The following is a 16,817-nucleotide window of genomic DNA, read 5'->3' as shown; positions in this document are numbered from 1 at the left end:
CTATTGCCCAGCCTACTAGTGGAACTCGACGATTGTCGATCTGTGTGCAAGCTGTTTCCGAGCAAGGAGAAGGATGCAGAGAGCCCGCAACGACACTGAAAGAGCGGCAAAAATTGCTCTTAACTGGGAAATCAGGCTCAGCAAGAAAGTCTGTCTGAATGCCAATTGGTCGGCGTTAAGTCAGAGGGGACCTAGTACACAATTTGGGAAAATTGATTATTCTAACATTAGACGCAAAATTACCTTACCTCCGTTTCACTTTGATCAGATTTGATGAATGCTGCTAATTGTGAGACATATGTAACAAATTTACTGTGGATGATCAATAAAAATCGATAAACGTGTGCAGTCAGAGTGGACCAAGTGCTTATTATCATATCAGCGAAAATGAGCAACGCGCTGAGGAATGCTTATTATCCATCAATAGAAATTTATAAATATTACTTAATTCGATGCATTTTGATTTTTGACCATTTAACATATTTGGATGGGTGGTCAGACATTGCATCAATTTTTGTGCAGACAGAGTGGACCAAGTGTTGAAAAGCAATAAACTGATTGATTGTTGCACCGCTTATTGGACCAGTATATTTTGGTCGGTTCTTAAGATTTTCACTTGGTCCATTCTGACTGAACACATATTTGAATATTTCTGGCCTTGAGGGTATTGAATACCCTGACCCTGCAAAACCTTAATTTTCAAGTTATCGTAATGCCATTGATTTCGGTATTAAAGATATGGATTATTGAACAATTTATGACACTGGTGTCAAAGGGTCTTCATAATCTGCTTATCTTAGAGATATGCAACCAGTTTGACCAGTTTTCCTAGAAATTGTTCAGTCAGAGTGAACCAACTCACTGAACGGTGGTCTTTAGTTCAGTCAGAGTGGATCAAGTACACATAGTCCATCAGAAAATAGGGTAGGTGTACCAGTTATGGACATAATGGTTCCCTATTCCGCCATACGTGAAAATTTGCTTATATTCAAATTTTTAATCATTCTGAGTGTTGAGGTAGTTCAATATCAAATATATCTTGATGTTAAAACATTCAAAGAGATTCAAAATGTGAAAGTTTTCGGGAAAACACATATGGCCAAATAGGGAACCACTATAGCCATAACTGGTACACTTTCCCTATACAAAATTTAAACGAGTTTAAAATAACAGAGCGTTAAACTTTAAACCCATATTTCTCAAAATATGAAAAATGTCACTTGGTCCACTATGACTTAACGCCGACCAATCATCGGCGAATCACTAGAGGAAGTAGAGATACTTGCTGCTGAGGCAGTAGACGCCGTGGAAGAATAGATGCGAGGGAAGAAGCTTGTGTTAGCTCATCACAAAATCGAAGTAGTGATGATAAGCAACCGAAAGGAACCGGAAGTTTCCCTCCACCTGAATCGCAGGACTGACCTCGGCATCTGCCCGTCCAGCTTTGAAGTAGGCTAAATCCACCGTCGGGGACTAGCTGAGTAGAACCGGTCGCCTGTGAACCGGAAGTTTTCCTCCACTGGAATCGTAACATTTGCCCGGACAGCATCGGTTTGGGATATCTTACGCCGTTGGGGAAATTTTCGTCGGAGTAGGATAGATCAACTGTCGGGAACTATTCTGAGTAGCCCGTAGTGAGTCACCGGGTTAAGTCATCGGAGCACCAGTGAACCGGAAGCCATCCACCAACCGGAATCTCTGGATTGACCACTTTACCGGTCAGCAGCAGTGAAGCGGGAACAAACGAGTTTCGTTAACGGTTTCGGGAGATATTCCAACGTCGGGAACTCTCCGCTGGAGTAGGCTAGCTCCACCGTCGGAGACTATGCCGAATAGTGATCGTGATAATAAACTTGATGACGGATCCTGCCCTCTTAATCAGTCGTAGACCATTCTCGTCTGTCGGCCGTTGGGCACTGAACATTCAAACAGTCGGTTTTAACTTATCCTCCTGGCCAACCTAAATAGCGCTATCGTTGCTACACTCATTTCTGAGATAACAACTAGATATGTATGTGCAGTCACAAATGATATTTCTGTTGGTGACTGTAGGAAACATAATAGGTCTGGTTAAATAATCGAAACATAGGAAAATCATGTAGTTCAAATCCAAATTTACAATTACGCAACGTTTAATTCAATTTTGATTTAGGGAAAGTGTACCAGTTATGGCTATAGTGGTTCTCTATTTGGCCATATGTGTTTTCTCGAAAACTTTCACTATTTGAATATTTTTGAATGTTTTAACATCAAGATTCATTTGATATCAAACTACTAGAACACATAGAATGATTAAAAATTTGAAAAATATAAAAATATAACGTATGGCGAAATAGGGAATCATTATGTCCATAACTGCTACACGTACCCTAGCTACTAACCGCCTATGGCGCTTTAAGTGAGATGAATATTGTTGGTGCGATAGCACGTTGTTTTCAAAATACTCTCAATTTCATTATCATTTTCTACCGAGTGAGTGTGGTTATTTTTTTTTCTATCGCGATCGACTTTAAATTTGGTGTTGGCGTTGCGTTTTAGCGTACACTGAATGATCAAGGAAGTCGAACTCGAAACGCATACAGACAACGTTGTTTTTCTATTTCCTTGTTTCCCTCTTTCACCGTCGCATAGTTTTTGCAAAGCTTTCTGTAAATAGTTTTTTTTTTAATCTCTTTCACTCATGATGCTACACATGAAGCTATTTCCTTTTGACTTATGTCAGTGGAAAAGTTTGCTCTGTGTAACTCGAAGCTTCAACGATCCGCAAGTTTTTATGATCCCTGATTTCGGCTATTTGTCATATACGAAGCGCTTTCTACTCTGCGAAATTTTGTATAGGGAAAGTGTACCAGCTATGGCTGTAGTGGTTCCCTATTTGGCCATCTGTGATATTTTGATAACTTTCACATTTTAAATCTTTTTGAATGATTTAACATCAATTTATATCTTAAATCTAACAAATACAACACACCACAAGTTTTCCCAAACTTACCAAAACGGATGGCCCCAAGGTGTACCAGACAGTGTGACCCTTTTCAACCCAACATTTTTTATATTAACAAAATATTTTTAACTTGTTGATTTCTGTATCGAGCCCTGAAGATGGAAGTAATTAATCAACGCAATTTTGAAAGACTGCAAGCCGAAACTCCCAAAATAAGCTAACAACACACAACAATTTTCAAACTTTGATGACATTAAATAGGGAATAGGGAATCACTATGTCCATAATGGTACACTTACCCTAATTGATTTTATTAATATTCACTCCATATCATCTAAAACATTTCTTATTCGATGATAGTTGCAAGAGTGAACATAAACATGTTTTAAATTAAATGACCAGGATGAATTACATGTTTTTCCTAGATTTAGATTTTTTAACCAGACCTATTATGTTTCCTACAATGACCTCAATAGAAAAAACGTCTTTCGTTTTGTGGTGTATGAACCACATGATGCACCATCCCCAACGGATGATTTCAAACGAGTTGTCGTACACTGCCTACGAAAAGGCCTTCTGCTGGTTATGGGCAGTGATGGTAATACTCATCACATCATCTGGAGCAGCTCAGATATCAATTAGGGAAGCTCCTGTCTGATGGAATGCTTAAGTAGTTCAAATCTTGGTAATCGCCAAGCATTCATGGTATCTGCTACTCTGCTAGAGAGGTGGAGAAGTTGGCGGTGCGCGAAAATGAACGGACGTACAAAATTTTGCTGCTGTCAATTCGTCTCAAAAAATATTGTTTTTTTTTTCGGTTTCTCCACAACAACAATGTTTATTTTATTTTCTTTATAAATTCATTCGAAGTGCTTAATGTAGTGCAAAACGAAAATCAACATTTGTTTTGTGGAAAAGAAAACAATGGATATTTGACGTGTGAACCTGAGAGAGACTCGCGATGAGGAAAAATATCAACGTCATATGCAGCCCAGATTCCCTTCTCACGAAACGTCAAATGCAGCCCACCGTTTTTATGGCTGAAAAAGTGAAAAGTATTGTGTTCAAAGTAAACTGTTATTAAAAACCTCAGTCGGCGGAGCAGTTTTTTCCAAAGTTGCTGATAAATCTAAGCAGAAGAATAATTATTTCTAATGTCTGCTACGTTTGCTGGTATGAAATTTCACTCAAACGGCTATTTATGATTCGATGTGATGCAAACTCAATCATTTTTTGCTGAGAGGTTCATGTGAGGATTTGAACAGCATGCGCATAATTGGTATAAACACAAAGTGGAATAAGAAAAAAACTCAGCAATCACAGAAAAAAAAGACCGTCTTCGCGAGTCTCGTCTCAGGTGTGAACCAGTGACGAATATTGGATCGGAGATAAGTGAAGTGGATGAGTGAGAGAACAACAGTTTTGCATGTGGTTTTACGTCCCACAAAAGAGGTGTGCTGGACTGGAGGCAGTCCAAAAAATGATTGGAAGATTCGGTGAGTTTGTTCCGATTCTACCCTTTTTATTTTAAATCAGCGCGTTCATTCCTCATGTCAATATACGGAAATATGATTTACACGAAACATATTTTTTTTCTATTTGTTTAAAATATCTCTTGCTATGCTAGTTAGAACGCAATTCTTTTTTTTCTGGATGTTATGACCCGAAATAGACAGTTTCTCGTTCGAAAATAGAAAACATATGTGTAACGCTTATATCTCGGTCGTGTATAATGTTTTTGTTCTTTGTCTTTTTTTATTGTTTTTGTTCTTTGTTTTTTTTTTTCGTTGATCCGATGACCCTGGAGGGATCGGTTCTGCTCTTTATTTGTTTATGAGCGGAAAAATTTACCTAAAACATTTATGTTGTTAACTGAGTTCTGGATACACATTACGCAAAAGACTAATAAGTTGTTTCATTCAAGATTGAATCAAGGTTTACTCCCCAATCTTGTTTCTGAAAGTAGTCTGGATGAGATTATCTAAAAAGAAACATGAATATTGCTAGTATCCAATCTACGAAGTATACCGTAACTACGCTAACGCTAACGCTAACATTCATGGTATCTGCTAGAGAAGAAGTTTTTGACATAATGCTCTGCTCGAACAGAACCAGTCACGAGTTGACGAATTGACATGCATCAGATGATGAATCATTATCGGATCGTCGCTACATCTTCTATGAACATTTGAACATAACTGCGCAGACTTTGCATTTTTTTATACTGCACAAACTGGGAATTGGTTGTGACCAAATTCGTTGGATTCTCTCCGTCTATTGAAAATCATAATGATTTTGATGTTTCCACTTCTGGTGAACTGGGACACAATTGTCCTTGTTCCGAGTGATCTCACAATTGCTTGTCACTTTCCTTGTAGCAAATTTTCTATACAACTTTCTTCTTGAAGGCAGTTATTGAAGCCTAAACTACTCCTTGAAAAAAAGAGTAATCCATAAATAACTTTGTTACTTCAAAAGATAGGGTGATGATATGTTCAGCAAAAACACGGTTTTTTTTTATGACAAAAAAACTTTGTAAAAATCACAAAAAATGTCCAAATTCTTGGAAAAAAGTTATGATTAAAAATATGATTTTTAGGGGCCATTCACATGCAACGAAAAGTATAAGAGACAAAAAAAATTATGTCTTCGACAAAGTTGTTTCAAATGGCCAATTCTACAACTTTGCCGAAGACACCGTATGTCTATCTAAATGTTTCGAACAAATAGTTTTTCTATCTCACTGCTTGGTGGATTGATCACAAAACATTTTTCATCAGAAGATACGCTTCAATATACCAAGAAACATCTCCGAACAAACTATATCGCTAAAATCAACGGTTTGGCTGCTATTCAAAAAACGTATTAACTCGACGAAATAAAACACAGTGCATTGCTGGGAGTGAATTGGCTAATGACGAATTCCATCCAGAATGAGTCGAAAAAAATAAAAATTGTGCTCGATAGTCTTCGATCTGGATTAAATTTTGCTCATGTTTTTGGTATGGTAGAATAAGTGCTTTCCATAGAAAAATTGATCACTTTGACTCAAGAATAACTTTTGAAAATGGCCTATAAATTTTTGCATGCAACTTATTTGAAAAATTCTAATTCGGAAACTGTTGATTTTAAAGAAAAATGTTCTCTGAAGAAATTGTAGTGAAACGTTTGAACTATAAGAAAAATATATGCACTGAAAAAATATTTTATTCATTTACATCAAAAAATCAAATATAAAACTTTAATTTTAAATTACACAAAAACCCCATTTTTAATATTTTTTTTTAATTTTCACCATAGATTCTTTATAGTATACATATGTTTTAATGGTACAATTAGAATCTTGAAATTATTCTGAACCATTAGGATTATATGAATAATTTCTCTAGAAGTAGCCAATTTTGAATTATATCGAGTTTAACGCAAAAATATTATGTTAATATTCAATTTGGCTTTTTTATTAGTTATTCGTGATTCTCGATAAAGGATCTATATGTGGGTGGAGAGATATATGGTTTTTACTCTCAAAAACGTATTAATATTGATGAAATCAAAATCGAAATTTTGAAAATCGACCAAAAGTTGTTCTTTGAAAAACTTTTTTATTAAAAATTTCTCCATCATGAAATTTTGTCCCAAACATCTGTTTACTATAATGATTTAATTTTTTTTTTTTTTAAATCTTTATTTGAGTGTATTTTAACACACGAGGGCTAGTTCTACACTTAATAATGATTTAATGGTGAAAATTTAAAAATGTTAAAAATGGGGTTTTTATGTAATTTAAAATTCAAGTTCTTATTTTGATATTTTTTTATGAAAAAACATAAAATATTTTTTCAGTGTGTATTTTTTTTAGTAGGCCAAACGGTTTACTACAACTTCTTCATAGAACTTTTTTCTCTTAAATCAACAGTTTCAGAAATAGAATTTTTCAAATGTATAGGCCATTTTCAAAAGTTATTCTCGAGTGATTGATGCTCCCATTTCGCGCCTCTTCAAGGGACTCCACTCCTATTTCCTCCCATCTTTCCCTTCCCTTTCCTCTCCCATCGGTTAGATGATGAAATAGGCTCAGATATGGCGATGGTACTAATCTCTCGAATGACGGGGAACGTGCCTCTGGAGCCGGCCTTCTTATACCTGATACCTGTCGGCCGTTGGGCACTGAACATTCAAACAGTCGGTTTTAACTTATCCTCCTGGCCAACCTGAGCGTTTTAATCTTCTTTGAATCATATTTATCATCATCAATGCTTCTGGTCAGCGCACGTTTATTATGCTGAATTATGCTCCATACAGAGGAGCACATCACTAGAAAGTCAGTTCTCAGGTCGTGTGTTGGTTTTTGACGTTTGCACTATTTATACCTTCCAATATACCTCTTGCAACGCTACGATGCCAAATCCGTGACCTTTCAGCACCTTAGCGAGTATGCGTGTGCTCCAAACCAAGTTGAGACGTTAACAGTTCAACATACTGAGCTTCCAGTCGCTAGTCAATTTATTTGAATAAAGCAATACCTACTCAGCAACAGTTTGTTTTTTCATGTGATGTCTCGTGTCATTTCAGATCAAACTATGACGTCTATGATACGTCAGTGAAACGCCAACAGGACGCCGTATGCGGTAGGTGTCAGTTAACAATAGATTCCGTATCTCTACTGGTCAGGAGCACTGAACTTTGTTGTGGAAGTAAGTGTTAATTACTTGATAGACTTTTTCTACTCATACATATCGTAACGGAATTAGAGAATTCTGTCTCTTTGTGTTATCTAGTTTCATCGATCATATGTTATTGATCATTACCAAAATGATAGAATTGAATAATCATCGTTAATTAAATGTATTCTATTATATTTTTTCAAGTTCATGTATCATTATTTGACACACCCAAGCGCACAGACCAACGCTAGGTAACAATTTTCCGTTTGATTTATATTAAGTTCGACAGCTTTCCAGGACCCATTCAATTGCCGCACTCGATGACCGAACGTTCCCATAATCTACATTTGAATTAGATTGGTCATCGTTGCAGGATTCATTGCAGTTGCATTCTGTCGGTTGTTGCAAAACCATTGAGCAGAGATCCATTTCCGGCACCTGGGTTGTGACGGACCTCCACCATTCACATGCTCTACCGTCCAGTGCAACGTTTCTAATGTTCAAATGCTGCAAACAATTACATTGACGAACCCACCCAACTCGACACCAAAGCTTGGAGGGGGGAAATGCATTCAAACAGTCCCCGAATATTCGATGCTATAACTTTTCCGGTGCAGTTATTTTCCCAATAAATCATAAGCTTTCGTGCCAGTTTGACCAGTCAGTGGACAAATCCTTCTGCCCAGCGTTCCCATCAGCTCGTGGGCAGCGACAGTTTTTTTTTTTCTAGCTCCCGTTCCGGAAATTCCCATTGGTGACTACACAGTCTGAACTACAAGTCCAATAGCTTCAGTCGAATATTTTTCTGAGACCGATCATTCGTCAACGTGAAATATGGAGCCGCAAGCTAACGACCGCAACATATAACACAATCCTCTGGTTGGACCTGGAGCCGGAGTATCCGATGAAAAAGTACATACACCCGTCAGTTTTTGAATTTGAAAAGCAGGAAAAGAAGTTCCACTGAGTGGGAGTGCAGGAAAAAATCCACATGAATGGCTGCTGCCAAATGTAGCCACCTTCCTGCGCACCCCAACCACCAGCCTTCCATACTGTTGTCGGGACCTAGTTGCATGGTGGATACTGGTTCAGGGTGTTGTATGGGAGAATAGTTGAACAAAAGTGTCCAATGATTACACTTTGAAATATCACTTCACTGCTGAAAGAGTAGCCCACCCCAGGTTTTGGAGCATTTTTCGGTGGAAAGATCCCATAGAGAAAAAATGACACGATAATTGTAAATTATTTATTACCCCGTGGAGTGAAATGGAGGAATGCAACCTGAAGCATTAGGGTGGATCATATGACATCACACAATGTCTGGCGGTAATCGGTTATTAACATATTATCAATATTTGTTAAAATATAACTAGACATAATATGTCGCTGCACGCAACGATTTTTTTTATTGTTCAATATCTTGGGGGCCCAGATAGCCGTAGCAGTAAAAGCGCAGCTATTCAGCAAGACCAAGCTGAGGGTCGTGGGTTCGAATCCCACCGGTCGAGGATCTTTTCGGGTTGGAAATTTTCTCGACTTCCCAGGGCATAGAGTATCTTCGTACCTGCCACACGATATACGCATGCAAAAATGGTCATTGGCATAGTAAGCTCTCAGTTGATAACTGTAGAAGTGCTCATAAGAACATTAAGCTGAGAAGCAGGCTTTGTCCCAGTGGGGACGTAACGCCAGTAAGAAGAAGAAGATCTTGGACGGTCAATGAGTTTGTTTGAACTATTATTTATATAGAAAAGTCTACTGAAACATAGAGCAACAGATATCCATGTTTAAAAAAAAAACAATTGAAAATACTTCATTTTGGTATTCGGTAGCTATTGAGGACTGCTGGAGTTATTGAACTACTATTGAAAAATTTAACTTTTATATGAAAATCCATTATGTATTATTTAGGTATTACAATACCTGAGCTAATTATGGATTTGGTATTTGTAGAATATGCATGAGATATTTTCTGAGATATTTTACCTCTTATGCAGAGCTCATTCATACCTCATTCAGGTTGTAAGTATTGGAAATTATCTGGTATGGAATACCTCAATTTGGTATTCAGTAATTATTTTATTCTGCTCGGGCAGCTGGACCATACAGCATAGTGTGTCAAAAAGTGGTGAATATAGATACCTATTACATCATTACATTACATAACACACTCAGCTCAAATAACCTAAATAAGTAATTTGTTTACCGAAACCTTAACAGCTGAACGTTTGGTAATTCGTTGAGTAAACGAATAGATTACAGAATAGGTGGTAATTTGAATATTGCAGTTCAACTGTCAAAACAATCAAATCATCGGTAATCGTTTACCGAAGAACGATAGTCTTGGTGTTTGTCTCGGAATCTCACATTTTAAATGAGAAAAAGAAGCAAACTCGACAAATTATACCGATCAGAAATCTTCATTTTATTAAACCTGCCTTTTAGAAACAGGAAAAAAATCAGAATTCATTAAAACGAGGAGAGGGACGCGATGATTTTCAACTGACGAGAAACAAAAATCTATGATGATTCCAACAAACCATGTACCGAATTCGATAGTCTATGAGTACAACTCCAGAAATTGCACTCAAATATTTTATAGAGATTCAGTTACCTAAATTATTGCGAAACAGCAATGGATTCAGCAACCCTTAATTAGGTAAATAGCGGTATTTTAGTACTTGAGACAAAAACGTGTTCCGCTGTATTATTTTCTTTTGATTTAATTATCAACTTAGGGGCTGTCCATTAATTATGTAAGGGTTTACGGGGGGAGGGGGGGTTTTGGGATTTCTTACGCGCCATACAATTTATTTTTGATTTTCATACTAAAAATCTTACTATGGGGGGAGGGGGTATTGTAAAACCCTGAAAATTGTCTTACGTAATTAATGGATCGCCCCTTATTATTATTCGAAGTCGTTGACTCCGGTAACAAAGCCGCATGTTCGCCTAGTGGATGTAAGATAGCTGGAAGTCACAATCACAACAATAAAGGAAATCGTATCCTACAGGAACTATTATGCACTTCGTCAAAATCGTTTCCTAAAAGCCATGGCCATTAACCCGTATAGGCCTGAGTGAAAGCAAAAATACTGAAACCCTTACCGCTCAGCGAATTCTTAACGGATTCAAATAATTTTTTGTCAGTTCACTGGCCTACTTATTTAGATTCTAGAAGTAGCCAGAGGAACTCGGAAATATTCCTGTGGCCGGAGTTATTCCGGTGGGTTACTGGGTCAAGTCGGGTAAAAAAGGGCTATTTTATGGGACATGCCGAGTTACCTTTATTTATTTGCAATGACAATCATTTTAATTTGCGTAAATCATTAAGATCTGATATTCAACGTTATAAATGAAGAGTTTTGCAACGTTCAAAATAAACCAGATGTGGCCATTCGGACTCAATGTCCGGACGAACCGGCTATAGGTTTGTTGGATACTAAAACGTTTCAATTCTCGAAAAGTAGACTTCAAACATAACTGTGCACTAAAATGCGTTCCCATAAGCTTGGCACAAATGTTCAGATAAAAATTAGCCACTTTATCGTAAGTTTGAGGCGTTCCGAGACCCGAAAATGGTCATTTGTAGGATAAATCAAATGCAAAACTCATAGTTATCTAATTTAATCATTTCCTAAAACGTTTACTCTGATGCAATTTTCTTCAAATTTCGTCATGTAGTGGCCATATTATAGCCGATTCCGGAAATCATCTGTGACTTGAAATTTGCCTACCTCCAGGGGCACAAACGCACAGTACCCTTCTCACCGACCTGACCCAGTGACCCACCGGTATAACTCCGGCCACAGGAATATTTCCGCGTTCCTCTGTACACTTCTAGAAACTAGATATATGTACCAGTATACTGACAAAAAATCATTTGAATCCATTAAGAATTCGCTGAGCGGTGAGATTTTTAGAATTTTTGCATTCACTCAGGCCTATACGGGTTAAAATGATCCTTTCATTCTACGCCTAAAAGTCCATTATATTCAGTCATTTTAAGGTGGCCAAATTGTTCTACGCCCAACTGTATCAGGCTGGTACCGCATTCCACATTCTGACTCATAGTCACGCTGTATAACTTGATAGGTAATTAAGGCTCCGAGCACTTACACTGGAAGTTGCAATTGGATAAACATCAGCAGTTGTATACAAAGATTTATGACATTTTGAAATAATTATAAATTCTATAATGTTTAATATTCTAACAACTGAGAAACGACCATATTTAGGAGGATTTTTTTTCAAAGCACCATGTTTTTCAAAAGAATAATAAATTCAACAGATCATTCTAACGTTGAGTATTAAATAGGGACAATTATTTTTGAACTTCTACAAAATTGAGAAAAACAAAACGTTCCATTTTCCAGTTAAAAATGGATGGAGGAAAAGAACATTCTCAAGAATAATTTATCCTACATAGACACTAAGTACAACACATACTTACAACGTTTACAATTTAGTATTAGTAATAATGATCATGCAGATAGATTCGCTATTGACTTCTGGTAAAAAAAAATGCTCCAAATTAACTTAAGATTTTTTCCAAATTTGCTAGCTCGGTTCAATATCTGTTGAAATTCCATTTTGCTTCTGGATATAATATAATATAATATGAATATAATAAGTTCTTCATATGATGAACATCTCTTCCGAAGACACCAACCTTCACACTTGTAACCTTACACATGACCGTCACTGTTGTGTCGCGTGAGTACCTATGGAACTCAAGGTCTACCACAATAAATGAGAGCAAAAATTATCTTACCATGTTCAAAACCTCATCACACTCACAACAGAACAACACAACACATCTTCCGATCAGCTATAATCGACCATAGTTAATCATGATCACCGTCTCCTCTGAACTTCAACACCACTGACTGATCTGTGTAGAGGTAAGGGAGTTGTCTATCTACGCTCATATATGGTCTTGAACCGTCAGTGCCTCGATCAGTAGCCAATTAATCCCAAAGCAGGCAAGTCCTAGGCAAAGTCTAAAATAATTACTATTGCGCCTGACTGGCATTTTGTGATTTGTAGTGAGTATTAAGTGCGTATTAAGTGGCTCTGTGATGAGAAAATGTAGAAGTGCGGGCTGGAAAGGTAAACTCGTTGATGAAGTTCTGCAGGTGATACATAAGAAGTGCTTGTTTTCTACAGCCGCCTAAATGCCCAGAACACCCAAGTTAGCTGCATGTCGATGCATGCCATGATGGAGTAGTTCGTATAAGTTGTTTTGAGATCGATAAGCGTGGAGAAATTAATTCTACGGCATATCCCGAATTGTGCTTCTAAGCCGAAACTTATGTGCTCCCCTCTTCAACCACTTCTATTCAGGCCTTTCTTTTCAACCCCTAAATCGATGGCGGTGGTGACCATCAGCCTGGCTCAGTGCTTGGGCATCCCAGACGGTCATAGTGGGCTTTGTCGTGGAGTGGTTGCTGTCCTACCGGCAATACGGTTTGTCCGGACAAGCTCCTGGTTCTACGGTCGCCGAGGGATACACCGAACACTAACGCTCACTTCACCTAGGTTTTAGTACCACCCTAACCGTAAGTAATAGAACAATTATTAACTTTACTATGTTAAATTTTTGCTTTGATTTTGCCATGGAATGACTCGTAATGATTTCAGCGGGTTTCCCTGTAATCGAACCCGGTGCTTCTACTTTCTACCATCTTTGTCTCCGTCTCATGCGACCTTTCCCCTGGGGAGGTGACAGGCTTTCAAGGTTCTTGAAATACAGACAATTGAAGAAAATTTGCTAATGCGTTATGCCACCTAGTTGATTAATTCTCATTCAGGCCCCCTACCACCAGATAGCTTTCAATCTGGTAAATAACTTTGCCGAAGTCACCAACCTTCTAGCTGACAAGGCTTTTGAGGTAGAGGAAATTGAAGATTTGTTTTATTAGCGCCACCTAGCGGATGATTTTCGAATCAGACTCTTCACTGCCAGATAGCCCTTGAACTGCTGAATAGCTTTTCCGAAGACACCAACCTCCCAGCTGTTAAGGATATTGAGATACACACAATTGAAGAAAATTTGTCACTAGCGCCACGTAGCGATAAAAACCTCAATAAGACCCTTCACCGCCAGATAGTCCTTGAATTACTGAATAACTTTGCCGAAGACACCAACCTTCTAGCTTATTTGGATGTTGAGATATCCGTTTGAAACCAATTTTGTACCCCTCCTGTCCACGCTTTTTCCATTACCAAGAGAAGGAGGAGGGGTCAGAAGGATGTCTCATCCAGGGATTGTAAGACCAACTAATCGCATTTACTTCAAAAATTTATTTCAAACTAGTGCCGGGACAAACTTCGTCTTGCCATCAAGTAGGCTATTGAAAAACGCTTCGGATCGTCCCATACAAAATGACAGTTCCGTGCACTCTCGTTTTCCCTACTTTTCCGGTGAATATCCTGGGATTTTTATACATGCAAACACGTCGGAACCCTTGAGGAACAAAACGGAGCAATTATCATTCATATACGTTGACCCGTTCGTGAGCCATTTCGTGACATACAAACACCACTCCATTTTTATTTATATAGATTAATTGATCTACTAGTCTCCGAAGGTCCGTCTCGGGCTTTTAAGGGTGAAGGGAAGATAAAATAATTCCTGCAGGAATATCTCTATGATTCCATTAGGGATTTTTCAAATAGTTTAATCTAAATCCTTAGAGTTAGATTTGGTATTTTTTAAGAAGGTTCCTTAAAAATTCATCAAGAGATTTTTGAAATTTCGAAATTCCTGAGAGTTTCAAGTTGAAACCTTAAAATTTATGTTACGGTATCAGTGGCGCAACCAAGGGGGGGTTTTGGGGATCAAAACCCCCCCCCAGAGCCGAAAAATTATATGGCTTGCCAAGTACATGTTTGGCAGATTACCAGAAAAAATACAAGGAGGAATGTCTAAAGAAATTTCTCAAAAAAACAATATGAATGAAACTTTAAAGGAAATCTTGCAATAATTTTGAATTGATTCCTGAAACAAACATTGACAGTATTCCTGAAACAATTCCTTTGTGCAATCACTTAAGTAATTCAAGAGGAAATATTCGAAGGAAATTCAATATTTCCTTGGAGGAACTCCTAGAAAAGTACTAATTGTAAGAGGAATCCAAGGAAAAAAAATAGAAATCTTCACAACAAATTTTACGATAAAATTCTATTTGCATTCTTTTTTTGTATTTCTTTTTTTCATTTGATAGTATGAATAATCTGGGGATAACTAAAATCATATTCCAAGAAATCTACAGTAATCCCGATACATTTTCTTGGAAATTTTTTGACGGATTCCTCAAAGGAGTATTTCGAATAACTGTTTTAGGGATACCTGCAGATATTCATGAGTTATTTTTGGACGACATTTTGGTAGAATCCTAATATCCTTGAAAGTACTATCTGAACGTGTTTTATCACGTGTCAATCATTAGCCTGGCTACCCGAGCAGAAGAAAATACCTACTGAATACCAAATTGAGGTATTCCATACCAGATAATTTCCAATACTTACAACCTAAATGAGGTATGAATGATCCCTGCATAAGAGGTAAAATACCTCAAATAATACCTTCTGCATATTCTACAAATACCAAGCTAATAACTAGATCAGGTATTGTAATACCTAAATAATACATGATGCATTTTCATATAAAAGTGATTTTTTTTCAATAATAGTTCAATACCTCCAGCAGTCCTCAATACCTATCGAATACCAAAAAGAATTTTTTTTAATTGTTTTAAACATGTTTTTCAAATACCATTATAAAACCAAAATGAGGTATTGATAACTGACCAATACCTAATTATAGTATCATACCAAAATATGGTATGCATAAGTTATTGGCGAGTTATTCTTTCCTCCTCGGGTATCTACCAATCAAATGTTCGCAATTTTTACAATATTGAATTTTCCAAACCGTTAATGGACATGCTACTCAGAAGAAGTAACCAAGAAGGTTTTTGAACTTCACTTTGCTAACTGTAAAGAAAAAGTAAAAGATAGATGTCCTTCCTAGGTTAAGATTTCAGACGTTTCATGAACGAACTTTTATAATCACTTGCCCCCTCTAACGCCCATGGCAGACCCTGAACAGAACGAGCAGTTGGGAAGTTCTCTAAGGAAAAATCATACAATAATCAGGTAGAGGAGAAATTTTGGTAGAATCCTAATATCCTTGAAAGTACTATCTGAACGTGTTTTATCACGTGTCAATCATTAGCCTGGCTATCCACCAATCAAATGTTAGCAATTTTTACAATATTGAATTTTCCAAACCGTTAATGGACATGCTACTCAGAAAAAGTAACCAAGAAGGTTTTTGAACTTCACTTTGCTAACTGTAAATAAAAAATAAAAGATAGATGTCCTTCCTAGGTTAACATTTCAGACGTTTCATGAACGAACTTTTATAATCACTTGCCCCCTCTAATGCCCATGGGAGACCCTGAACAGAACGAGCAGTTGGGAAGTTCTCTAAGGAAAAATGCTACAATAATCACAAGGTTCGATTGGAAAATTAGTGAAAATTATTAAATTATTAAAAAAAATCCTCCAAGGAATTGTTTAAGTGATTTCTGAAAACATATGTTATAAGAAATTTTGTGAATCCCTTGGAAACTCTTGATGGACTTGAGGGAATTCTTTAACATCTTCTGCTTCTTCTTCTTCTTGGCATTACGTCCCCACTGGGACAGTGCCTGCTTCTCAGCTTAGTGTTCTTATGAGCACTTCCACAGTCATTAACTGAGAGCTTTCTTTGCCAAAATTGCCATTTTCGCATTTGTATATCATGTGGCAGGTACGATTATACTCTATGCCCAGGGAAGTCAAGGAAATTTCCATTACGAAAAGATCCTGGACCGACCGGGAATCGAACCCAGACACCTTCAGCATGGCTGTGCTTTGTAGCCGCGGACTCTAACCACTCGGCTAAGGAAGGCCTACAACAATCATAAGGTGTAATTGGAAAATAAGTGCTAGGCATCCAACAAAGATTAAATTATTTTGGGAAAAATTCTCCAAGGAATTGTTCGAGTGATTCCTGAAAACAAATTTTATAAGAAGTTTTGTGAATCCCTGGGAAACTCTTGATAGACTTCATGACACTTTTAACATACCTCACTGATAATAGATATGTACTTCTTAGATGAAATGTTTTGCAAGATTTTCAGGAAGAATGTTTGGAA

The sequence above is a fragment of the Aedes aegypti genome, chromosome 2 (assembly GCF_002204515.2).
Source record: "Aedes aegypti strain LVP_AGWG chromosome 2, AaegL5.0 Primary Assembly, whole genome shotgun sequence".
Taxonomy (NCBI): domain Eukaryota; kingdom Metazoa; phylum Arthropoda; class Insecta; order Diptera; family Culicidae; genus Aedes; species Aedes aegypti.
This window is presented reverse-complemented; position numbering follows the sequence as displayed.